The 27305-nt window shown below is 41.9% G+C and overlaps 1 protein-coding gene across 5 annotated transcripts in view; it reads right to left on the bottom strand.

Annotated features, from left to right (window-relative positions):
- mast2 (microtubule associated serine/threonine kinase 2) overlaps positions 1-27305 on the bottom strand; it is a 484826-nt gene that overhangs the window by 172266 nt on the left and 285255 nt on the right. The gene's annotated exons all lie outside the window — the stretch shown is intronic.

Raw genomic sequence — 27305 nt, forward strand, 5'->3', positions numbered from 1 at the left:
TCTTTGCTAGCCAGCATCAGCGGTCATAGTATGCAGCAACAGACGGCTGAAACAGTGGCACCAGTGTAACACATTCTGCAAGCAGCATACTACTAGCAGAGAGAGTCGAAATATGACATAACAGTGGATCTTGTTGACATATACAGCTGATTACCACCCTGAACCCCAGTATGTTGTATAATGTCGACATCTGCCTCAACCCTATAAGTCAACGCCTGCTCTGAAAGAGTACTAATTCCAAATTTAGGCATGTGCCTCTCCTGTATTACATGTAAAACATTTTTAAACCTGTTCTACTGCTCCTCACCATCTCCAGACATAAAAGCTTATTCCAGTACGTCTTCTTTTGACTTTTGTGCATCTGCTCATTACAAAACACTAAATCCAGAGAGGTCTCACCCTGAATTGGTGCTTTAATACCTGGGAGTGCAGCTGGATGATAAATTAGATTGGACTGCCAATACTGATGCTCTGTGCAAGAAAGGACAGAGCCGACTATACTTCCTTAGAAGACTGGTGTCCTTCAACATCTGCAATAAGATGCAGCAGATGTTCTATCAGACGGTTGTGGTGAGCGCCCTCTTCTACGCGGTGGTGTGCTGGGGAGGCAGCATTAAGAAGAGGGACGCCTCACGCCTGGAGAAACTGGTGAGGAAGGCAGGCTCTATTGTTGGCATGGAGCTGGACAGTTTAACATCTGTGGCAGAGCAACGGGCACTCAGCAGGCTCCTATCAATTATGGAGAATCCACTGCATCCACTGAACAGGATCATCTCCAGACAGAAGAGCAGCTTCAGCGACAGACTGCTGTCACTGTCCTGCTCCACTGACAGATTGAGGAGATCGTTCCTCCCCCAAACTATGCGACTCTTCAATTCCACCCGGGGGTTGGGTAAACGTTAACATTTACAAAGTTATTGTCTGTTTTTTCACCTGCATTATTATCAATCTTTAATTTAATATTGTTTATTGTATCAGTATGCTGCTGCTGGAGAATGTGAATTTTACATTGGGATTAATAAAGTATCTATCTATCTATCTATCTATCTATCTATCTATCTATCTATCTATCTATCTATCTATCTATCTATCTATCTATCTATCTATCTATCTATCTATCTAATATACAGTGTTAAAAAACAGTCACTGATTACTTCTACAAACTCCTGCTCTTGTGCTTGGCCATTTGCAAGGTTATTCCAGATAATATTTGGACAGTTAAAGTCCCCCAAGACTATAATGTTCCACATGTAAACTGGCCTTTTGAATTTTACTAAAAAGACTTGCATTGAAATTACAGTCTGCATTGGGCAGTCAATAACACCCTCCTAAAATAAGATCTCTTTTCTTAACGCTTCCCAGGCGAAGCCAGATGTCCTCACTAAGATGGAGCTCATCACCCAACTGAAGAGGACTTGCATTTAAATTCTATTTGACATAAACAGCAACCCCCACCTTCTTTTCTGTTCTGTCTATCCTTCCTAAAAAATGTGTATCCCTCTATTTTATACTCATCCCCATCTTTATTATTTAGCCAGGCTTCTGTTAATGCTATCTTTCTAAATGATACGCTACAGTGGCTGTTCGTTTGTCTGTCCAGGATTTTAAATCACCTGTAGCTCACAAACCGTTTGACCGATTGACCTACAATTTGGTACATGTATACTATGTGACGTCTACTATCCGCTTTTGGGATGATGAGTGACCTCCAAGGTTATTCCTCTTTTTATTTTTATTTTATTTTATTATAGAATCAACTCTCAGCAGCGGCCAGCAGGGTGGCCATGTGGCACATGTGTACGGGCACTGTTCTCATCTCTACCACCTTTGCCGTCACTTCTCCTACCTCTGTATATCTTAAATCATTCTTGAGGTACATTGAAGACTTAAGTGCCAGCTTAAGTAAAAAAATTTAAGAAAAAGTACTAAGTAATTGCAACACAAACACGGACTTAATCAAGTTTAACGTGAAAAGATGCAGTCGAAATAAGAGAATAAGCGGGCCGCTAGGGTGGAGAAAGGAAGAGCTGCTCAGGAAGCAGCAAGCACATCAACTACTGAGCAGACGAATGATAAACGTACAGAGAAAGAGGAGGAAAACTATAAGTCAGGTGTATTCAACAACAACAACAACATTTATTTATATAGCACATTTACGTACAAATAATGTAGCTCAAAGTGCTTAACTTGTTATCATGCAGTGCACCATTACTAGTAATATCATAATTATGCTCTACTACATACAACTCCAACTCACCTGCCTTATCTCTCTATATATAAAATCTAACTTTTGTCTGTCTGCCTGTCTGTCTGCTTTTCATGACAGAACTACTTCACAGATGTAGATCGGGTTTTTTTCTATAATTTGCTTGAACATTCTGGTTGATTTTGCGTTTTCTCTCATCGCGCTAAGAGTCATAGTTCGCTTGCCAGAGCAATACATTAGCGCTAATCCGAGACAGAGGGTGCGGGCCGAGGGGAGGAGGAAGTGTGATGTCAGGAGTAGGGTACCGGGCGGGGCCCTCCTCACTGTCCTGTTTCATGACTATGCGGGCGGAGCCACGGGGAAAACATTAAGACAACCTATTTTTAATGTGTCACTCCTTCTACATTTAAAGGTTGGGTTAGTATTTATATTACTACTCATTTTTATTTCTACACCGTTGTTTGCTCCTCCATGTACAGTTCTAAACCTGGCTTGAGCTAAACTCCCTGCCCGCCACCACCCATTCCCTAGTTTAAACAATTCTCGACTAACCTACTCATACGCCTCCCAAACACATTGGTGCCCCTCCGGTTCCTATTAACCATTGCAGCAGAACAGCTCCTATGTGTTCCAAAAGGTATCCCAATACCCAATAAACCCATACCCTTCTACCCTGCACCAAGATATGAGCCACACGTTAAGCCTTCTACACTTTCCTAGACTGGCGTGTGGCACAGGCAGAACTATCTTGTCAGTTCTGCTTCTCAAGCTAGCACCTAACTCTTTGAATTTGGATCGTAGAACTGACAGATTACCCTTATGTATGTCATTTATTCCAACATGGACAATGACAACTTCATCCACCCCCTGCTCTAGCCAAGAACCTATCCACCCTTCCAGGGAGGTCTCCCACCTGTGCACCCAGAAGGCAACACATGATACAAGACTCTCTGTCTCTAGAGCAAACCTGTGCTTCAATCCTACTAAAGACTGAGTTCCCAGCTATCACTACCCCTCTGTTTCTGAAGTGACCCTTTGGGGCTCCTCATCCCTCTTTCCCACCTCAGAATCTTCAGAGACAATGACCAACTCTGCAAGGACCTAAAAATGGTCTGACACGTCATATTCTAGGGTTGATGCCCCCAGTCAGTGTACACCCTTTACCTTACGCCTTGTGACTGTGACCCACCTATCTCTACCTGTCTGATCTGGAATCTCCTCCTGTGCCACCTAAGGGGTCCACACTATCTCTCTAAAGGACACCTGGGCTAGACTCTACAACGCAAGCCAGCCAACTCCTCCTCCAGTTCAGCGACCCTGAGCTCGAGGTGCTGAATCAGCTGGCATCTCCTGCAGATGTAGCTCCTCATAGATGATTGGCTCCTCCAAACTGCCATCTAAAAAGTCCAACATCCAACAGGACTTGCATGGCACTGGCCTCATTATTGAAACTTGAGTTAGGATAATTAAAACTGCCTTAACTTTTTTATTATTATTATTTTATTAAAATTAAATGATTTGAGGGTCCTCCCTGTGTGAAGTTTGCATGTTCTCCCCGTGACTGCGTGGGTTTCCTCCAGGTGCTCCGGTTTCCTCCCATAGTCCAAATAATGGAGGTTAGGTGCAATGTCGATTCTAAATTGTCCCTAGTGTGTACTTGGTGTGTGTGCGTGCCCTGCGGTGGGTTGGCGCCCTGCCTGGGGTTTGTTTCCTGCCTGGCGCCCTGTGTTGGCTGGGATTGGCTCCGGAAGACCCCCGTGAACCTGTAGTTAGGATATAGCAGGTTGGATAATGGATGGATGGGTGGATGATTTGACTTAAATGGTAAAAACTAAAAAAATTTAAGCCAAAGAAATTTGATTATAGAACTGCTACAGTTATTTCACACCTTCTGGCCCTTTAAGCTCCTACGATCTTCTCCCCCTCGACTGCCTGCTGTTTGTTCTTCTATGAGGTTGACTTAACTTTCCTCTGTCTGTTCTCCAAACTTTGCTCTCCTCTTTTTCTTTACTTAAAAGCTTACAAGCTGCTAGGGGTGCAGGTCAGCTGGGGTTACCTGGCATGAGGCACTTCAGTTTTGGCTGACAAACAGCCTACCATACACTGGCACACTAACAGTGGCAGCAGCTGCACAGCTTCAGCAGCAGGGTGGGCGCACTCAGCCTTAATTATAGTAATTGAGAAAGGATGCAATGTTAGGCTGTCTTATACCCCAAAGCACCAAGTGAATGATCGTCTCCAAAACAAGATAAGTGAGGGTCACCAAGCCAGAGTCTGCCACCTCACGCCTGTGCCCGGGCTGTTGGCTTCGAGGGTAAGTTGAACAAGACAGGAGGACGCGGGGAGACAGCAGTGCTAGCACTCACTCCACTGTAGTGCCCGTCTTACAGTGGTGATAACAACAGCTTCTTCATTTAATTCAATTCAATTTATTTTCGTACTGTGCCCTTTTCTGAGTGTAGGCCCAGAGTGTGGAAAGAAATTCACAGGTCAAGTAAAACTGCAAACTTTACAAATGAGTAATTTACACAATGCATGCACGCAAAGACACAAATTTGTTTGAACATAGAGTAAAACACGGCAGTTCCAAACTGAATAACGTAAATGGAGTCTAAAAATGTCTGTCAATTAATATTGACACTGAGCTGTGGTCAGTTGACAACACATTACAGGAAAAGCAAAACACCAAACCATCAGCAGCAATAATGGTTTAAATAATCTTAGGGGAGTCCAAGGTCTGTTGCAAGTCTGACTAAGTCACAATCCGGGAGACCTCGACACACTGGCCACCCGCCACCTACTGGACCCTGCTTACAGGTTTGAAAAAGGGCACCTGAGGGAACAAATTATACTTGGTGTTTGAGTCAGTAAAGTTATGCAACAGCAACCAACACTGTGTGAAAAGGTAGTTGCCCCCATCATTTAAAGGATAAGTTTGATATTTTTCATGTAGAAGCTTTTCGAAGGCATTTGACACACGAAATTGTGTTCCAAAGTTGAACATTTTCTAGCCAACAAAAGGTGTGTTTTTGCTTGACCTCTCACTGCATTCATAATGGCTAACACGGTACTACACCCTAGTACTATACATTCAAAAAATTCATAGCCAGTTCTACAGTTTTATAATGTAACCTATGGGGCACTGAATGCCACCAGAAAAAACGAAAAACAAAAAACTTACCAAATATGTCATCTTGGAAATGGTAAAATAAAACCTGCCTTCTGTGTTTCCAATGCATGTTTCTGACAACAAATGGGACCTGGAAATAATGACTTGCATGTTCCTGGTGCTATACTTCCTTAGTAGGCTGGCGTCCTTCAACATCTGCAATAAGATGCTGCAGATGTTCTATCAGATGGTTGTGGCGCGCGCCCTCTTCTACGCAGTGGTGTGCTGGGGAGGCAGCATAAAGAAGAGGGACACCTCACGCCTGGACAAACTGGTGAGGAAGGCAGGCTCTATTGTAGGCATGGAGCTGGACAGTTTGACATCCGTGGCAGAGTGACGGGCGCTGAGCAGACTCCTGTCAATCATGGAGAATCCACTGCATCTACTGAACAGGATCATCTCCAGACAGAGGAGCAGCTTCAGAGACAGACTGCTGTCACCGTCCTGCTCATTGACAGACTGAGGAGATCGTTTCTCCCCCACACTATGCGACTCTTCAATTCTACCCGGGGTGGTAAACGTTAACATGATTCAAAGTTACTGCCTGGCACTCTCCACCTTGCATTTTTTAACTTGCACTGTGTTTTTTATTACTCTTTAATTAATATTGTTTTTATCAGTATGCTGCTGCTGGAGTATGTGAATTTCCCTTTGGGGATTAATAAAGTATCTATCTATCTATCTATCTATCTATCTATCTATCTATCTATCTATCTATCTATCTATCTATCTATCTATCTATCTTTCTTGAGGTAAGGATACGTTTTTGTTTGCTCGTGTGACAACTTTGTGGGAGGAGTTTCTCTTTCGGGAGGAAACTAGAGCCGCTGGGAGTGAAAGATCATTGTGGAGGAAGACAAGCACTGAGGGAGTGCACATAGCTGGTCTTCTTTTAAAATGGTGTAATCTCAAAATATTGCTGTGTTTTTTTTATTTTGTTTGAAAATAACATGTATGATCAATTTTACAACACGTGTGTAATCCCAAGACGCAGATCAATGCTCGGCGACTTTACTGAGGTAAAAAAAATGGATGGGATTGTTTTCCCAAGTATCCTGTGCTCCATAATTTTCCACAATAAAATGTGAAGACTGGCTATGTATTTTTTTCAAATTTATAGAAGATGCTTCACTTTAGAATGCAATTTTGTGTGGCAATGCATATATATCATGTTAATGTTAATTTTATGGCTAATTTTTCAAATAACATTTATTTCTTTGAATGAAAATGATCTTGTGGTTTCCCCAATGCCGTTTTGTATCTCTGAAGCTGTCAGTATTATTTAAAGAGTTAGCATAGCGGCTGCTTCATGGTTTCCAGGGGATGATGTCTGGTTTATATATATATATATATATATATATATATATATATATATATATATATATATATATATATATACATATACAGTAATCCCTTGCTATATCGCGCTTCGACTTTCGCGGCTCCACTCTATCGCGGATTTTATATGTAAGCATATTTAAATATATATCACGGATTTTTCGCTGGTTCGTGGGTTTCAGTGGACAACGGGTCTTTTAATTTCTGGTACATGCTTCCTCAGTTGATTTCATACAAGGGATGCTATTGGCAGATGGCTGAGAAACTACCCAATCAGAGCACATATTACGTATTAAATAAAACTCCTCAAATATATTGTGAGCATGGGGGCTGCTTGCACCCCTAGAGGATACGGCAGCTCCTCAAGAAACGCTGAAAGATTACCTTCACATTGCTCCCTTCCTTGCTGGGCTTACTTGTGGCTGCTTTGTCAAGCGATATGCTTCCCGCACGGTGCTTCGCATACTTAAAAGATCAAACAGCACGTATTGATTTTTGATTGTTTGCTTCTCTCTCTCTCTCTCACTCTCTCTGACATTCTCTGCTCCTGACGGAGGGGGTGTGAGCAGGGGGGCTGTTCGCACACTGGCCTAGAGGATACGGACGCTCCTCTAAAAAATGCTGAAAGACTACCTTCACATTGCTCCCTTCCGTGCAGCTGCTTTGTCCGGCGGTGCTTTGCATACTTAAAAGCTCGAACGGCACCTATTGGTTTTTGATTGTTTGCTTTTCTCGCTCTCTTTCTCTCTATCTCTTTGACATTATCTGCTCCTGACGCGCACTCCTTTGAAGAGGAAGATATGTTTGCATTCTTTTAATTGTGAGACGAAACTGTCATCTCTGTCTTGTCATGGAGCACAGTTTAAACTTTTGAAAAAGAGATAAATGTTTGTTTGCAGTGTTTGAATAAAGTTCCTGTCTCTCTACAACCTCCTGTGTTTCTGTACAAATCTGTGACCCAAGCATGACAATATAAAAATAACAATATAAACATATGGTTTCTACTTCGCGGATTTTTACCTTTCGCGGGGGGTTCTGGAACGCAACCCCTGCGATCGAGGAGGGATTAATGTATGTGTATATATATATATATATATATATATATATATATATATATATATATATTATAAGCTACCGTGGCTGTCCGTTTGTCTGTACCTGTAGCTCGCAAACAGTTTGACCGATGGACCTGAAATACATATACTATGTGACCTCTACTATCCGCTTTTGGAGTTATGATTGACCAGCTTAAGTGAAAAATGAAAGAAAACATACAAAGTAATTACAACACAAACACTGACTTAATCAGTATTAACGTGAAAAGATGCAGACGAAAGAAGAGAAGAAGCGGACCGCTAGGGTTTAGAAAAGAAGAGCCGCTCAGGAAGCAGCAAGTACATCAACCTCTGAGCAAACAAATGATAAACGTGCAGAGAAAGATGATGAAAACTATAAGTCAAGTGTATTTGTGCAGTGCGCCATTACTGGGCTGTATATATATATATATATATATATATATATATATATATATATATATATATATATGTATGTATTGTATATATAAAATACAACATCTGTTTGTCTGTCTGTATCTCTGTCTGCTTTTCACAAGAGAACTACTTAACCCGATCAGGTTATCCCAGATAATATTCAGACAGTTGAAGTCCCTCAAGACTATAATGTTCCCTCTGTAAACTTGCCTTTAGAATTTTACTAAAAAGTCTTGCATTGAAATTACTGTCTGCATTGGGTGGTCTATAACACCCTCCTAAAATAAGATCTCTTTCCCTAACGCTTCCCAGGCGAAGCCAGATGTCCTCACTAAGATGGAGCTCATCACCCAACTTTAACAGGACTTGCATTTAAATTCTGTTTGACATAAACATCAACCCCACCTCCTTTTCTGTTCTGTCTATCCTTCCATAACATGTGTATCCCTCTATTTTATACTCATCCCCATCTTTATTATTTAGCTGGGTTTCCGTTATTTCTATAATATTATAATTATCCTCTGCTACATACAACTCCAACTTACTTGCCTTGTATCTCTATATATATAAAAATCCAATGTCTCTATGTCTGTCTGCTTTTCACGAGAGAACTACTTAACGGATTTAGATCTGGTTTTTTCTATAATTTGGTTGAACATTCCGGTTGATTTTGCGACTTCTCTCAATGTGCTAAGTATCATAGTTCACTGGCAGTAAAAATTTATTTCTGTGAATACAAAAGAGAGGCTGTGGGCCGAGGGGAGGGGGACGGGGCCCTCCTCACTCACATGCCAGCCTCTGTACGAGTCGCTCTACCTCTCGCCCTGTGATGGAGCGTACCTTTCCTTATCTTAGCTGGCGATACCTGTTTGTTCAGCAGACATTATCATCTAAAGATGATTAAGGAGTAACATTTGATGTTTTTCAATTCAATTCAATTTTATTTGTCATTCAGCAGAACATCCAAGATGTGCTGGAGAACGAAAATACGATGCACAAGACATTAATAAAAACACATAGTTAAAATCAATTACATTCTAATTAAACTGCAGAAAAATTCTGATTAAAGATGCACAAAAATTCTGATTAGAAGTGCATAAAAATTTCTAATTAAAAGTGCATAAAAGTCTAAATTGAAAATACATAAAATTCTGAATTAAAAATGCCTACAATAAAATACTAAAATGCTTCATTTAAAAGATGAACAGCAGTAGGAAAAAAACTGTTTTTAAACCTGGTAGTTCTACATTTCAGGCTGCAATACCTTCTGCTTGAGGGCATGAGGGAAAAGAGTTCAGAGGCAGGATAAGCAGGGTCTCTAGAAATCCACACAGCTCTGGCCAGACAGCTTTGTTTTGCCAAGTCTTGTACATTAGGCAACGGGGCGCCAATGATCCTCTCCGCAGCCCTCACCACTTTCCTCAGTGCTTTCCAGTCCGAAGCGCTGCAGCTCTCCTGCCATAGAGAGCTGCTACAGGTTAGCACGCTCTCTATGGTCCCTCTGTAAAAAGTGGTGAGGACTGACTTACTGAGATGGGCCCTCTTTAGCCTCCGCAGAAAGATCAAGCGCTGGTGAGCTTTCTTGATGATGGAGGAGGTGTGCAGGGACCAGGTGAGGTTGTTCGTCACATTGACTCCCAGGAACTTGGTAGACTGCACAATTTCCACAGCAGTGTTCTTAATGTAGACGGGGATGTGTATCAGCTGTTTCTTCCTGAAGTCGATCACCAGTTCTTTCGTTTTTTCGACATTCAGTATCAAATTGTTTTTATCACACCATTCCACAAATGACTTCACCTCCTCTCTGTAATCCCCCTCCCCATCACCTCGAATGAGACCCACCACTGTTGTGTCATCCGCATACTTAATAATTTGGTTTGTGCTGAACTTGGCACAACAATCGTGGGTCATGAGCGTGAAGAGGAGGGGACTTAGAACGCACCCCTGTGGAGAACCTGTGCTCAAGGAGATGGTATCTGAGTTATTCTTTCTTACCCGTACGTACTGAGGCCTACCCATTAGTTTTGCAGTTTTGCAGAGGTATGCTCAGTCCCAATGGGCCCAGTTGGCTGATCAGATTCTGAGGGATGATGGTATTAAAAGCCGAACTAAAATCAACAAACAGCATGTGGACCATAGCGTCTCTGTTCTCCAGATGTTCCAACAAAAAATGGAGTGCAATAGATATGACGTCCTCTGTGGCACGGTTTGAGCGGAAACAGAGATCAGAGCTATGTGTGTTTTAGAGGGTAGCTGCCAATTGGCAGATGATATCATGGCCACGTGCTTTTCTCCCCATGCGGGGGACGCTCTCACGATCAGATACAGTGCCAATGTTTAATGTTGGAGTGCACCTTCTGCTTGGCCAGAATTACAATTTGTTATTGATTTTTAAATTTTGTCCTGTTTCACTACTATGTGGGCAGAGCCACAGGGGACAGCTAGTAATGTATAAAGTTCAACTCCTGGGTCTTCCAAATTATCAGACTTTGAGGATGGAAAAAAGAATCTAAATCACAAGATTACTGAAAATTTTCCTTGGCTAAAGACTATCTTCTGATCTTTGACTTTGATTTTAGATTACGTTGTGGTTTTAGCACTAGGCTTTTCTCTCTTACAGATTAATGATCTCTTGTCTCAACTCCCAGTCCTGCTTTTTTGGCACTCAAGGCACTAGTTTTCCAGCAGAATAACACCTGCTCTCTAAGAGGTCAGATCTCTCCTCCACAACACCACCAAAACAATGACGGAATGCTGGTCCTTCCATTATTCACTTATTTTGCTCACACTTGCCTCATATTAAAGGACACTGCCAGGTTGTTACCCCAACTCTTTGGCATTGTCACCTTTTTGCATTACGCCCTCCCCCACCATAATCTATCGTTGATGGGGGAGGAGCAAAAGCTTTAGATTTGTCAAAAATTTCAATTTCTGGTTTTTAACGGATCTCGAAGTTTTAGGGTCCCATGATACCGAAAACATTTTTTATCTAGATGATGGGTGTGCGTCTCTCTGTGTGTCAGACAGTCTAGTGGTAAAAAGACTGAATGGAAAAATACCAAACTCGAGAGTTAAGCCTTTAATGAGATGCCAATGTGCTGATAGGTTTGTGGGTCAAATCATGCAAGAGAAAGTGGCCCTCTAGAGGAACCCTCAAATACCAAAATTCTGCAACAAATTATTTTATGATCAGAAAGATCAGCATCAGAGCGGTAAATAATTACTGAAATGTTAGAGAATAGCTCGGGTAACTCGGTTCCCAGGGCGCAAAGCCTACTGACGCTCCACGTTATGAATTATTCATTCATTTATTTATTTTTCTACACATTAAATGAATTTTGTATTTATACTGTAAAAGAAAATGAGACAGAATAGCATTAAGTATTGAGGTTTCCCTGAGAACCCCATTTAACAGCAAAAATGCTAAAACAAAATTAATGAAAACCAAATTAAATGGCTCCAGCAGTAGCAGGTCTGTTCTGTGCAGCTCTGTTCTTTTATGTGATCGGGATGGGAAGATGCAGGAGTTCTGACGCAAACTAGAAGTGAGGTCTCTGGCCTTCTGTGAGCTCCTTATCTGCTTTTCGGTAGGTCAGTGACTGTGTCTCGCCCTAAAACCTGTCCCCCATTTTACCTCTTGTGCAAAGTGTCCAACATACTGGCGAACTATTATGTAAGTGCAACTTTTCCTTTAGGGGTGGTAATAATTCTTTGGTGCTGTCCCCTGTAGGTATGTAGTGTTGGTCCTCCACACTCTGGTTATTTCTGCTGCCGTGGTGGTGTATTAGACGTTTGTAGACCTGCTTAGCTCAGGGTGCAATGTAAAGTAAACCCGAGTGTAACAGGCAGGAAACTCGAGGCAAACTCATCACCCTGATCACAACAGACGCCTGTGCCACCTTCACCCCCACAATACCCAGCACTGCTCTCTAAATACACAGCTGTCCAAATCGGGGTCAGACTCTCCTCCTCTCCTGGCAGCTCAGCAGGGGGGTGCCACCCACCACCGGCTCTGCAAACAAAAGTAGGCTTGTGAGTCTGTAATTATCACTACAGAATGCAAGAAAAGTCAAAGCGACCCAGCCAAGGATGCAGCAGGAGAAAAAAATCTAAAACAATAAAAGCATTTAAACGTTTATAGTTTATCGACGGGGACGCTCCTCTGTGACACGGTGACAGACTGTTTTAACATGCCAGACCCAAGGACTACTACTGTATCTCAGGCCTAGTTGCCTCAAAAGAGGTGCCAGCTCATTAGTTGGCACATAAGTCAACTCAAGTGGCTTTATTGTCATATCACCCATACAGTGCATTGCAGCATACAGTGGCATGAAGTGACATCCACTGGGGATGCAGTGCAACATATACTTAAACGCAAGACAAGTGCAAGACAGGTAAAGAACTATAATGTACTATAAATAGATTAATAAATAATAGGCAAGTGAATAGCTAGTAATCATTTGAAACAGACAGTAATAAATATACAACAACTAATAATAAAAGACAACATTAGTAACAAGTGTAACAGTGTGCTAAATAAGCGACTAGGAGCAGGTCTGAGGGCAGTTTTTCAGCACAGAATTCAGAGTTCGGTCTGCCAAGGGGTAGAAAGCTGCTGCAGAACCCAGCAGAACTGGATCAGATGCTACAGCACCTTCTACCAGACAGATGTGGGACAAAGAGACTGTGGGGAGGATGGGAGTGGCCTTTCAAAATTCTGTGGACTTTGCTGATGCAACGTTTTATAAAGAGGATTTTAATGGAGGGCAGTGAGGTCCCAGTGATCTTTTCTGCCATGTGCACTATCTGTTGTAGGATCTGACCACACTGCACTTCCCAAACCAGGCAGTGATGCAGCTGGTCAGAACGCTGCCCCTGCAAGATATGATGAGAATGGGAGAGGTAGGCTTGCCTTCTTCAGCTGCCAAAGGAAGTGGACACCATGATGGATGGAGACACTATGGATCACAGAAAGACACACCAAACCATCTAGGAAGCGAATGGGAAATTTTGTGCTGAAGGAACCGGCAGAGACAATGGCAATCAGCAGTAAAAGGACTCCTTGCAGGCATCCGGATACGTTGTCCCCAACATTTCAACCCCAGTAATTTTCAGCCCCCCCAACCCACATTTCGCCCTGGTACTTATGTACTGTGAGGGATGGCTGGCCGAATATTCCGGTCCACACCTCCAGGCCGCTAGATGGAGTCCTCCCAGCAGCATGGAAGGTCCCCAAATTCCAGCAGGGCATTATGGACGGTGTAGTTTTTATAAACAACCCTGCTCGATACCATGGGGACCACCAGGAGCTGCTGTAGGGAGGCTTACAGAGTGCTACGTGCCCTATAACCTGGAAGTGCGTCATGATCACATGACCAGAAGAAACAATGTGCTTGCGGGTTGAAGAAAAGGGCTTTTAATCTGACCCGGAGTGATCAGGAATCATGGACTGTAGGATTGGAACCACTTCCAGGTCCGGGAATATAAAAGGACGATGGGAAATCCCAGAAGTTGAGCTGAGCTGGGTGGAAGGGTGGCAACGCATATGGGAGTGTGGAGGATTGTTTATTGATTGGATTATTGTTTATTAATTATATGAGTATTGTGGAGTGTGGGTGCTTTGTGCACGTTAGATATAATAATAAATATTCATCTTTGGATTTTACCTGGTGTCTGACGTGTGGTCTGAGGGTAAAGAGGTCACGGAGACCCGTAAACTGTCACAGTACATACAGTGGAACCTCGGTTCATGACCATAATTCGTTCCAAAACTCTGGTCGTAAACCGAAGCAATTCCTCCGATAGGATTGTATGTAAATACAATTAATCCATTCCAGACCATACGAACTATATGTAAAGCACAAATATAGTTAATCAAATCATAGAATGCACAGCGTAATAGTAAACTAAATGTAAAAACATTGAATAACACTGAGAAAACCTTGAACAACAGAGAAAACTAACACTGCAATAGTTCACGCTATAGCGCTACCAACCGCTGGCTAAAAACACTTTTTTTTTTTAATGAGTTTTAAGCACAGGTAAAAAAATGAACATTTGAAAAAATCCGTAATTTAATAAACCACCAAGAAAAATAACATTGCAACAATGCACGCTACGAACCGATCACAGTAAACAGAAGGGAAAACAAAATCAAGCCCAGTGCATTCTTTAACACTAGAATTACCAGAGTCTACGAAAAAACTCGTAGATCCAGCCCACCTTAAAACTGTTCTCACCTGTCTTTTGTCTTCTAAATGTGCCGATTAAGATGAGCAGCAAGCAGCCGGCTATTCCATCCCCCACCGTCGCAGAACGTTCACTAAGTTTTCCCAGCTCTTGCCTTCTTTGATTATCTGGGAGTGACTGAACTGCTAGAGTTTTAGAGTGGAAATAATAGATCGCTATTTGGAACACACGCATTTCATGTGTGTTCCGTTTCTACAGTAATCTGTGTAAACACATTTTTAAAACAGAAACATTTTTCATATTTTAGTAGTAAATGACAAAATGTAGGCATAAACTATATAATATATGAAGCCTGAAGTCCAAAGATCAAGTAAACACTTTCACAAAAGGTTAAAGAAAAAACAACAGTTTCCTTAGAGTAGTGGTAAGATTTGCTGACTTGTAATCAAACGTCCCCGGTGTAATCAAGAGTTCCCGGTTCGATCCCGACTTCCTCCTATATTTGCGGTTTTCAGTAATGAGCTGCTCTTATTGTTAATATTATACAGTACACACATACACTTGGTTTGCGTCTGTAACACACGGTGTGCATTTATAGGACTTGTAAAAGTTTCCGTTTTTTTTTTTTACTTTTATTCTCTCTAAATCACGGTCACGATACATACTAAGTCGCGGATAGTTGACACAGACTGCTCAGCCAATCAGTGCGCAGCAGGCCTGTTGCGCCTTAGAGACCCGAGTTCGATTCCCTGCTGGAAAGAAAGTGTTATTTTTTTTCTTTTTAACCATATAAAGTGGTATGCACTGTCAGTCAATCAGATCGTTGTATTTTCATGTGGGATGCTCCTTTTAAAATATTTTTAACAATTGAGACTGCAATTAACATAAACAAGTGTCTTTATAACAGTTATTATATAATATATATAAAAACAGCTAAGGGGATAGATAAATAGCTATAGCGCGTCTTTATTTGATCCAAATAAATAACATGCGAGCTGATTTATTTACTTATCTTCCTACAGCATAAAGTCACAAGTGAACTGTTGAGCTTCCTCTGTTTGATCGTCAAGGGCATGCTCACAAATTACACGTGTAATGCCACGAAAAATACCTGCTGACACTTGCTGACAAATGCAGTTAAGACTTTTTTGGGGCACATACTCCACGCTAGTGCTTAGATCTGGACGGTGTAGCGTTGGCGAGCTCTGTAAGCTGTGCTGTTTCTTTGAACGACAGGTGATTGGCAGGATGACGCCGGACTTTCGCCTTTACGCCTGGTGCAGCTGCGTTGTTCTTATATGTGAGGGGACGTTTCTTGTGGGGATGGCTTCTGTTTTCTCCGATGTGAGTTCACCTCTGTTATAGCGCGTCTTTATTTGAAAACAGCAGTGTCAGATCGGGGCAAGCGTGAATGCTAACTTTGACAAGCACTATAAATTTACAGCGGTTGTTACACACATAAATCAAATGTATGTTTTTATTGTATAATATTAACAATAACAGAAGCTCTCTACTCAAAACGGTAAACTTGAGAAGCTGCTAGCATCGAACCCAGAAGCTCTTGATTGGGAGTCAGCAGTTGTGTGTGGGAACTGTTAACATTTGAATCTGATGATTGTATATAAAACCGTGTCAGAACTTGTGCGCGAACGAGACTGGGAAAACTGTGGATGTGGATGTGAGTGGTGTGTGTGACTGAGAATGACTGGTGTGAAGCCTGAAGTCCAAATATCAAATAAACACTTTCACAAAAAGTACAAGTATAACAGAACAAGTACGCTTTTATTCAAGAATATAACTGAAGAAAAAAGAAAGCAGGTTGCGGTAAGCGGTTGATGCAACTGCTTGCGTGGTGCAATGCTAAGAACTGCTGACTCCCAATCAAGAGCTTCTGGGTTCGATGCTGGCAGTTTCTCAGTTTTGCCGTTTTGAGTAGTCACAGTCACTAGTAGTCCGTGTACAGCTTGTATCACAGTGTCAATCTGCTGTCCCCTCAAAATAACTCAACACACAGCCATTAATGTCTAAACCGCTGGCAACAAAAGTGAGTACACCGCTAAGTGAAAGATTTCCAAATTGTGCCCAATGAGCCATTTTCCCTCTCCGGTGTCAAGTGACTCGTTAGTGTTACCAGGTCTCAGGTGTGTTAAATGTGGTGTTATCGCTCTCACACTCTCTCATACTGGTCACTAGAAGTTCAACATGGCACCTCATGGCAAAGAACTCTCTGAGGATCTGAAAGCAAGAATTGTTGCTCTACATAAAGATGGCCTCGGCTATAAAAAGATTGGCAACACCCTGAAACTGAGCTGCAGCACAGTGGCCAAGACCATACATCGGTTTAACAGGACAGGTTCCACTCAGAACAGGCCTCGCCATGGTCGACCAAAGAAGTTGAGTGCACGTGCTCAACGTCATATCCAGAAGATGTCTTTTGAAAATAGAAGTATGAGTGCTGCCAGCATTGCTGCAGAGGCTGAAGTGGTGAGGGGTCAGCCTGGCAGTGCTCAGATCATTTGCCTGCCGCACACTGCATCAAATTGGTCTGCATGGCTGTCATCCCAGAAGGAAGCGTCTTCTAAAGATGATGCACAAGAAAACCTGCAAACAGTCTGATGACGACAAGCAGACTAAGGACATGGATTACTGGAACCATGTCCTGTGGTCTGATCAACTTATTTGGTTCAGATGGTGTCAAATGTGTGTGGCAGCAATCAGATGAGGAGTACAAAGACAAGTGTGTCTTGCCTACAGTCAAGCATGGTGGTGGAAGTGTCATGAGGTTTGTGGCTGCATGAGTGCTGCTGGCACTGGGGAGCTGCAGTTCATTGAGGGAACCATGAATGCCAACATGTACTGTGACATACTGAAACAGAGCATGATCTCCTCCCTTAGGCCGCAGGGCAGTATTCTAACATGATAACGACCCCAAACACACCTCCAAGACGACCACTGCCTTGCTAAAGAAACTGAGGGTGAAGGTGCTGGACTGGCCAAGCAGGTCTCCAGACCTAAACCCTATTGAGCATCTGTGGGGAAGGTGGAGGAGCGCAAGGTCTCTTAACATCCACCAGCTCCGTGATGTCATCATGGAGGAGTGGAAGAGGATTCCAGTGGCAACCTGTGAAGCTCGTGTGAACTCCATGCCCAAGAGAGTTAAGTCAGTGCTGGAAAATAATGGTGGCCACACAAAATATTGACACTTTGGGCACAATTTGGACATTTGTCACTTAGGGGTGTACTCACTTTTGTTGCCAGCGGTTTAGACATTAATGGCTGTGTGTTGAGTTATTTTGAGGGGACGGCAAATTTACACTGTGATACAAGCTGTACACGGACTACTGGACATTGGAGCAAAGTGTCATATCTTCAGTGTTGTCCCATGAAAAGATATAATAAAATATTTACAAAAGAGTGAGGCGCATACTCACTTTTGTGAGATACTGCATATATATTATTTTTTAAAAAGAAAATGCATTTTATTGCAAGTTTTGCGCAATAATAAAATGCATTTACCGGTAATTAGTATATAAAATAACATCCTGATTATACATTGGCATCAGGAAAAAATGTACCTGTTTTCAAGTCTTAATACATTCTTGTTTACTACTACTACTTTTTAGGTCATCCGATCTTCATCCACCAGCAGACAGCTTTGATAGAAAAGGAGCCAAGTCTCAGACAATACACTCATTTGCATTGTGGGGAAGATCCTCAAAAGCAGCCACCATATTCTCTTTTTCGGAGGCTCCACATCCAGATACAGGTGAGTTTAAATACACCGTAAAACACGGCAGTTCCAAACTGATTACCATAAACTGTACCTAACAATATCAGTTATCACCCAGCTTGAGCCAATCACACAAGAGCACCAGGGGTACACTTTCCGCCCCACTTCTGTTAAGTCAGCACTGACATTAATCTTTAATCCAGTGTTTCCAATTTCAGTCCTGGGGGAGCCCCTGTTGCCTGCAGATTTTTGGTCCAAGCAGCTTCACAATGACAGCTCACTGTGGTTTCAAGCCGAGTCAAAATTTCCTGGCCGTGGAGAGTTGGGCAGCTCATAGTGACCATCAGCTACAGGGAATAAGACCACCTGATCTGTGAGTAGAAAGCCTTTTATACCACGCTGACACCCTGCATGAGCACCTCAAGCCGTCTGTGCTCGCTGATAAGATAAACCCTCACTGTGGTGCTAAAAAGATTAAACCAGTCCTGTCGCCCCACTGTGGCTGCATGTTTCTGTCCCACTCAGTCGTTTTTCCTCTAACTGATCTCATTGTTTAATGATCTGGGCTTTTTTACATCTTTTATTCTGCGTTTAGAACAAGGCAACACTGTGACAAAAAAATCCTATCTGCTATGCGGTCTCTGGCTGAACTCTCACCATTTTAGTCTGGCATACCTGATTAGAGCAGCTGATTGGCTGTGCACGTTGCACCTCTGTTTGCTAGTCATTTGCATAAAGGTATACATATAAGAATAATTATGAATCATCTCTGACCCTCCACTGTTTTTATCTTCTTGGCGTCCTGCTGTGTCACTTGGTGCCAAGGCTCTACTGCCAGGCCATTGTCCTGTTAGAAGAAAAACAAGGGGGCTCCGCCCCCTGCTCGCTTCGCTCACCTACCCCCGGGGTTGGGTAACCTGAAATACATTGATGAATGTCTGAGATATATCGAATTGTAAAGGTGTAGATGACGAACAAAGGAAGTAAAGAACCCATAGCATGGCACATTAGAAGGATCTATTGGAATACTTCTTTATACACAACATTTGTAGTAAAATCGTTGATAGAGTGCGTCATCTAGATAATAATAATAATAATAATTCATTACATTTATATAGCGCTTTTCTCAGTACTCAAAGTGCTATCCACACAGAGAGGAACCGGGAAGCGAACCCACAATCTTCCACAGTCTCCTTACTGCAAAGCAGCAACACTACCACTGCGCCACCTGTGAGGACAGATCTAACATGTAGATCTGTGCATATCTGCGTTCGTGATTTGGGTCAGGGTGCACTGTTCCAATCCGATGTAATATTTGTCTACATGCGTGAAAGCAGTATGGGCCATTGCCAGCTGGTGGCCTGATATTTACCCCGGTAGATGAAAAAGCAAATGAACTATTGAAGATCCATAATGCAGTCCATAATGTTTTTACTTTCGGGTACATTGTTAGTTAGAAACATCCGTAGATATTAAGGATATTCATCTAAAGAAGGCAGTCTAACCTGACCCCTTTGACAACAACGTGTAAACTCATTAGTTGTATTGCCAGTTGTTTCTTCAGGGAAGTTAAGTGAATGACAATGATAGCAAATGATATTATATCCTAAGGAATGTTCATTAATAGTGGACGCACTTAAAACCAAAAAGCCGTCAACCTGGGGGGGACGCTACAATACTTTCTAATTTTCCTGCTTTCATATTCTGTACCTTTCTCTGCATGTGTATCGCGCCATCATTCGTTTGAGCCTTTTGAATTCCACTGCTTTCATAATCTCTTATCTGCCTTTTTTTTCTCTCCAATGCCTTTGGGTCTTTATTCTCCGTATTGTCCTTATACGCTTTCTATGCGCTGAGAGCACATGATTTGTGTGTTGGAATTGTTTCAATTTCATTATCTTCACTTTTACTTTAAAGCTTCATTAAAAACAGTATTTTCTGGAGACACATTGTGACAACGCAACGTATAACTGCCCGTGAGTGAATATTGTTTCTGTTTCTGTAATAAATAATTCGAGTTTTTCTGTTTGTCCCTGTGATTTATTGATTGTCATAGCAAAAGCTATTCTCACGGTAAACTGTAAACATTTTACTACGAATGGCATATCACGATCTCCTTTGGTGTGTAATGTTACTCGCGGAATATATACATCACCTTTCTTTTTGCCTGTTAAACTTTGCATCACTTCTCCGAGATCATCAATATACACCCGACCGAATTGTGTACTCTTTGAAATTTAACTTGTCGTTCCTTTAACTGTTGTGGGACCACAGATTCTCATAGCATATGGTCCATTATTGTGTAAATCCACGTTTTGTCCATTGAATGATGCGAATGCGAAAAGACTTTGTTGTCTACTCTTTTTTTCAGACCTCAGTTTGTCCTGGTATTTTTTCAATTACACCTGGTTCTGATGATTAATCACCTTTTGTTTGCGGTAATGCAATCGTTTCTATCTTTTCTTTGATACTGTAGTGACTGACATGACAAAGTGTCACAAAAGTTGTACCTGAACAATCGCTGACTTCCTAACCCCAAACACAACTTTCTAGCACCCTCTCCAACGCCCCCCCCCCCCGTCCCCCCGCCCCTATTACCGCATGAAATCAATACCCCGCTATCAGTCCTCCGTGCTGTACTCCGCCTTCCCTCAATCGGACCTAACAGTCACTTAAAACCAAAAAGCCCTCAACCTGGGTGGGACACCACAATACTTTTGAATTTTACCGCTTTCATATTCTGTACCTTTGTCTGCATGTGTATCGCACCGTCGTTTGTTTGAGCCTTTCGAATTCCACTGTTTTCATAATCTCTTATCTGCCTTTTCTTCTCTCCAATGCCTTTGGGTCTCTATTCTCCGTATTGTCCTTATACGCTTTCTGTGCGCTGAGAGCACATGATTTGTGTGTACTATGTGCTTTTACACGATTGATTTTTTTTTGATCGGTGTGCTCTTACATATTCCGTACTATCTTTCTGGACCTTTGCGGACCCCGTAGTGTCTTAACCCGTGCCTGCTTTGCTTCCGCAGTTTCTGACGCTTGTTGTAGGCGCCTGCATTCATTGATCTTATCCAGGTGGGCTCGTGTGTGTATCGTTGAGCTGTATTGTGTTTGAATGTAAAGCGTTCAGCAGTTTGTACAATCCCAAGCAGCACATTATTCCTAACCTCACTCCGCAGTAGTGCCACTCACAATATGGTGGTTCTTTTATTTGCTATTTCCGTTAGTTGAGCTGTACGCGTCTGCGCAGTACGTCTCATGGTCCCATCGCCGTGTACCTGCGTCCATGCCATCCGGTTTACCATTCTCGGTTAGTAATATGGATCATCTCAGATAAATGGAACACTGGAATCATCTGATGGTAACACGAGTGATGTGTTTTTTAGTTATCTGGTTTTGGCTGGAAGAGACACACATTCCCATTGGCACACTCCAAAATCTTTTGGAAATCCTTTGCAGAAAAGTGAAGGCTGTCATATTAGACTTCCCAGCACAGACTGATGCTGTTTGCCGAGGTCTCCAGGACTGTGACGGAGTCTGTAGTTGTCTGTTCTAATTGACCATGGACCCCACTAAGGTTTATTTTCCCCATTGATGTTTCTGACTGAGTTCTTGTTTGCCTCTCCTCCATTGTTAACTGGAAATAGCTCAACATATACATCCATCCATCCATCCATTTTCCAACCCGCTGAATCCGAACACAGGGTCACGGGGGTCTGCTGGAGCCAATCCCAGCCAACACATGGCACAAGGCAGGAAACAATCCTGGGCAGGGTGCCAACCCACCGCAGGCTCAACATATACAGTACTGTGCAAAATTTTAAGGCAGGTATGAAAAAATGCTGTAAACAAAGAATGCTTTCAGAAATACTGATTGTTTATTGTTATCAATTTACAAAATGCAAAGTGAGCGAACAAAAGAAAAATCTAAATCAAATCAACATTTGGTGTTACTACCATTCACTGCATTTTGTTGATTGATGAAAATAAATGAGTAACACTTCCATTTTTGAAAGCATTCTTTGTTTACAGCATTTTTGCACACCTTCCTAAAACTTTTGCACAGTACTGTACATTAATGGACAGTCCATTTAAGTTAATCCATTTGGATCTACTGTGTTTCATGGTGTATTTAAACAAATCTGTACCTTTAAAGCATGCATTATGAATTAGTAATTGGTTAAGTTTGTAGTTGCATTTTACACTGTATGACCATTACAACTATATGAGCATCTGGGACATCCCATTCTAAAACCATGGACATTGATATAGAGCAGGGGTCTCAAACCTTTCTTTCCCTGAGAGCTACTTTAACAAAATGAAAATGGCCGAGAGCTAATCATTTATTCTCATAGCTTATTTCAACCCAAACAAACTGAATAAGCTTGTTTTGCGTGAACATTTACAGTAAAATATGTTGGTGTCCACAACTTACATTTTGCATTAAAACATCACAAAAAATATTTAGTTCACCTGAAAGTGCATTTTGTATGTCTGTATGTATTGTCTAGTGCAGAGGTCCGCGGCCCACTACCGGGCCGCAACTGTCTGACAGCCGGGCCGCAAGAGAACTGCCGGCAACGGAGACTCACTCAGACTTTTCAGAACGTTTGGCGGGCAGGGCTTTGCAGCGGCGCAGAGAGAGGAGAGAGACCGAGGTGAGAGAGTATTACAACGAAGGATTTTGATGGTCCCGACAGTTTCCCCATATGACACGAGTCTATAGAAATCTCGTTACCACGAAGTACATTCAGCAGATACTTTCATTACAACGACGTGACCTTGAAATGCTTGAATGAATCATCCACAGAGCAGTTAGATCTGTGTTCGCAGCTCAGATGTGCACATTTACACAACGATCCCCAAACAGAAACATTGTAAAAAAAAAATTCTTTCTTCGAACTTTACTCGTTTTCTGTGGTTCTCAGTGATACCTTTTGCTTATTGCTTGTCAAAATTCGAAAAACATCCACTGGAATTTAACTCATTATCACCCTCCTATAGAAACGGCAGACACGAAAAAATGATAACAGTGTTAATGTTTGTGATGTGCAATCTGTTGGAATGGCAAATGCAATGCATATGTCTTTGTTATATGCCAAAAAAGAAGAAAAATCTCAGGTTGCAAACGTATGTGAACTGCTTAATAACTTAATAATAGAAATGTAATGTAAATTGTGTATAAAACTGCCCTACAAACCCGCCTCAAATCCTCAACTCCCCCCTGGTCCCTGGAAAAATTTGCTCTTAGTAAAGTGGTCCTTACTGTCAAAAAGGTTGGGGACCACTGGTCTAGTGTATCTCACACTATTGAATTAAAACATGAATGCTGTCAAAACAAAACAATGCAATTTCAAATACCCAGAAATGACTTCTTCATTTGTCACTTTATTCACATGTCCAGTTACACGTGTGATGTGTTTTTTAGTTATCTGGTTTTGGCTGGAAGAGGCACACATTCCCATTGGCACACTCCAAAATCTTCTGGAAATCCTTTGCAGAAAAGTAAAGGCTGTTATAGGGAGTAAACTCTATATCAGGGGTCTCCATTATTATAAATATAATAAATAAATATAATAAATATCTCATTATTTAGTCAGATGACTGGCACTGAAGTGTGTGGTGGAGTGGAGCCACTGAGGTTCACTCTTATGGAGTCATTAAAATGTTCGCCTGTCAGTCTTGTTCTGAACTTTGACTTCATGACAGTCATGTCAGGCTCACAGAGGTATGGAGACCCAAACAAAGCAGACATTTTCAGAGCTGCTTGGTGAAGATTCTTATAGTTATCGGGCTCTACTAAGCTCCAGAAATGCTGTTGAGACTTGAACTGCACATTATTTTGAAGGTTTACAATATACACTGCCTGGCCAAAAAAAAAAAGTCGGCAGCAAAAAAAAAAAAGGTCACACACTCCTATATTTCGTTGGACCGCCTTTAGCTTTGACTAGGGGGCTCCGCCCCCTGCTCGCTTCGCTCGCCAACCCCTGGTGTTGGGAATGACAAAGAGCGTGATGTATGAATGAGATATAGAATAGTGTGACGGTGTAGATGATGCAAATAGAAAGCAAACAATAAAGTGTGTGGCACAGTGTAAAGGTTTATTTTAAAAATTCTTTGTACACGCCGTTTAAGTGTAAAAGGTAATTCCAGCTCAGAACTTGTAAGGTCATTTAAGATGGTTATTGTTGTGATCAGAGTCAAGTTTGTCAGAGCTTAGAAAGAGTTGTGTCTCTCCAGGAAGTAATGGAATGACTTGGGTATTAATGTTTTCCACATTAATATTTTTTGGACATAATATAGTGCGTTGTGTTAAAAGGGGCATTTGGTCTAATGAGATTGCTGTTCGAAATGTCTCTGTAACTAAGTTGTCGCAGATAAAGGCTTGAGGAATTGTAATAATATGTGCCTGAAGTCCAGCTGTATTGGTGAGTGTACCATCTCTCAGTTGTAATAAGCAATTGTTATGATCTGGTTCTGGACATCGTATCTTTTTTACTAACTGTATCTTTTGAAAGCAATGCCAATTGTCTGCGTATTTTAAGGTGCACTGAACAATAGCTGAGTGCATGGCATCTGGAAGAATAGCTAATCACTGTCTAAAATCTCCTCCTAATAAAAGTACCTTTCCTCCAAATCGAATATTATTATTCATAAACGTTTGTAGAAGTTTATGAATGGTGTTGAGTAAGTGACTTCATGTCATTGAACATTCATCAATAAACAACATTTTTTCAAGACGGATGTCACGTGCAGTGCCACCGTTAATGTTCATAGTGGATACCGATTTGTAGGATCTAATGTAGTTGATAAAGATTTCACTTTCAGGTACATCGTCAGTTATAAGCCTCTGTAGATATTCAGTATATGAATGTAAAGAAGGCAGTCTAATTTGACCCTTTTGACAACAACGTGTAAATGTATTACTTGTATTGCCAGTTGTTTCTTCAGGGAAGTGAACTGAATGACAATGATTGCAAATGACATTCATTAATCCGAATGAATTTTCCTGGTGTATGTTTTGCTTGTGCCGTTTGAGAGGCGCGTTGTTGCATGTGTAGTATTTGGGACTTGTTGTTTTGGAGCTGTAATCGATTTGCCTGTGCTGTGTGAGAAGCCCGTTGTAGCGTTCGCTGCCATTAACGTATGTCTGAGACGGGAGGTGTTTCGTTTTGAATCCGTGCCTGTTGCGATGCAGCACTTTGATTGATAGTTTGCGTCATGTGGATCTAGGATGTAGATTTGTGCATATTTGCGTTGTTGATTTGTTTCAGGGTGCACTGTTCCAATGCGATGCAGTATTTGTGCACATATGTGCACATATGCGAAAGTAGTATGGGCCATTGCCTTTTGGTGGCCTGATATTTACTCCGGTATATGCAAAAGCAAATGAACCATTGTAGGATCTAATGCAGTTCATAAAGTTTTTACTTTTAGGTACATCGTTAGTTAGAAGCTTTAGTTGAGCTTTGCGTTTTTGGAGTCGAGACATTTTTCTTTTAGAAATATGGATAAGTAATAAGGAGAATTGCACTCACTGTTAATATGGAGCCTTTTCTGCGGTTGAACGGTTAATAGTGCCTTATTGTAATGAGATCCACCTATGCTGCATAGCCGTCTATTTTGTTGTTTCTTTCGTTTTCGTGTGTTTGTTCCTGTTATCCTTTCCTTTTCGTTTTGTACCCGTGACCGTGTATTCATGACTTGTTTCTTTCTCAGCATGCGAAATATGGATAAGTAATAAGAAGGATCGCAGTCACTGTTAATATGTTTCCTTTTCTGCAGTTGAACGGTTAATAGTGCTTTATTGTAAGGAGATCCACCTATGCTGACACCTATGCTGTCTAGTGTGAAGGTGTTGATGTTCACTTTCGAATATGTGGCTTTGGGTGTCACTTCTTATGGATGTGTGTGTGTGGGGTGGGGGGGGGGGTTGAGGATTGTTGTCTTTCTTTTTGTGTTCCTGTGTCTTGTTGAATCCCCCTCTTTGTGTGTGTCCCGTCCGTTGCCTGTAGGGGGGGGTGCCTTGCTGTTGTGCGCGAGCCTCTTTTTTTTTTTTTTTTTTTTTTCCCCTCATCCGCCTCTCTCGCCCTCTTCTATCCGCCTTTCTCAGCTCCTCAGCCGACCCTCGCGGACTCTTTTTGCGCCTGCGCAGTACGTCTTTTTGCAGCTACGGCCCATTGCCGGATGCGGACTGTTTTTGCGCCTGCGCAGTACGTCTTTTTGCAGCTACGGCCCATTGCCGGATGTGCCTGCGTCCATTATCCGGTTTAGCATTCTCGGTTAGTAATATGGATTACCGCACGCATTCACTGTGGCATTGTTTCAATAAGCTTCTGCAATGTCACAAGATTTAGTTCCATGCAGTGTTGCGTTCATTTTTCACCAAGATCTTGCATTGATGATGGTAGAGTCTGATGATGGGTACATCACTTCATCTGCCTCTCTTCTTACCCTGATGCGCCCATCACTCTGGAACAGGGTAAATCTGGACTCATCAAACCACATGACCTTCTTCCATTGCTCCAGAGTCCAATCTTTACGCTCTCTAGCAAATTGAAGCCTTTTTTCCAGTTTGCCTCACTGATTAGTGGTTTTCTTATGGCTACACAGCTGTTCAGTCCCAATCTCTTGAGTTCCCTTCGCATTGTGCGTGTGGAAATGCTCGCTCTTTCACTATTAAACATAGACATGAGTTCTACTGTTGTTTATCTTCGATTTGATTTCACCAAACATTTAAGTGATCGCCGATCGCTATCATTCAGGATTTTTTTCCGGCTACATTTCCTCCTCGAAGACGATGGGTCCCCACTATCCTTCCAGTTTTTAATAATGCGTTGGACAGTTCTTAACCCAATTTTAGTAGTTTCTGCAATCTCCTTAGATGTTTTCTCTGCTTGATGCATGCCAATGATTTGACCCTTCTCAAACAGACTAACATCTTTTCCACGACCACGAGATGTGTCTTTCGACATGGTTGTTTAAGAAATGAGAAGCAACTCATTGCACCAGTTGGGGTTAAATAACTTGTTGCCAGCTGAAAGATAATCACCCATGCAGTAATTATCCAATAGGAGGCTCGTACCTATTTGCTTTGTTAAATCCAGGTGGAGACTTTTTTTTTGGCCAGGCAGTGTATAATATATAAAAAATCCAATGTCTGATATCTGTATGATATCC

The sequence above is a fragment of the Erpetoichthys calabaricus genome, chromosome 10 (genome assembly GCF_900747795.2).
Source record: "Erpetoichthys calabaricus chromosome 10, fErpCal1.3, whole genome shotgun sequence".
In the NCBI taxonomy this organism is placed as follows: domain Eukaryota; kingdom Metazoa; phylum Chordata; class Cladistia; order Polypteriformes; family Polypteridae; genus Erpetoichthys; species Erpetoichthys calabaricus.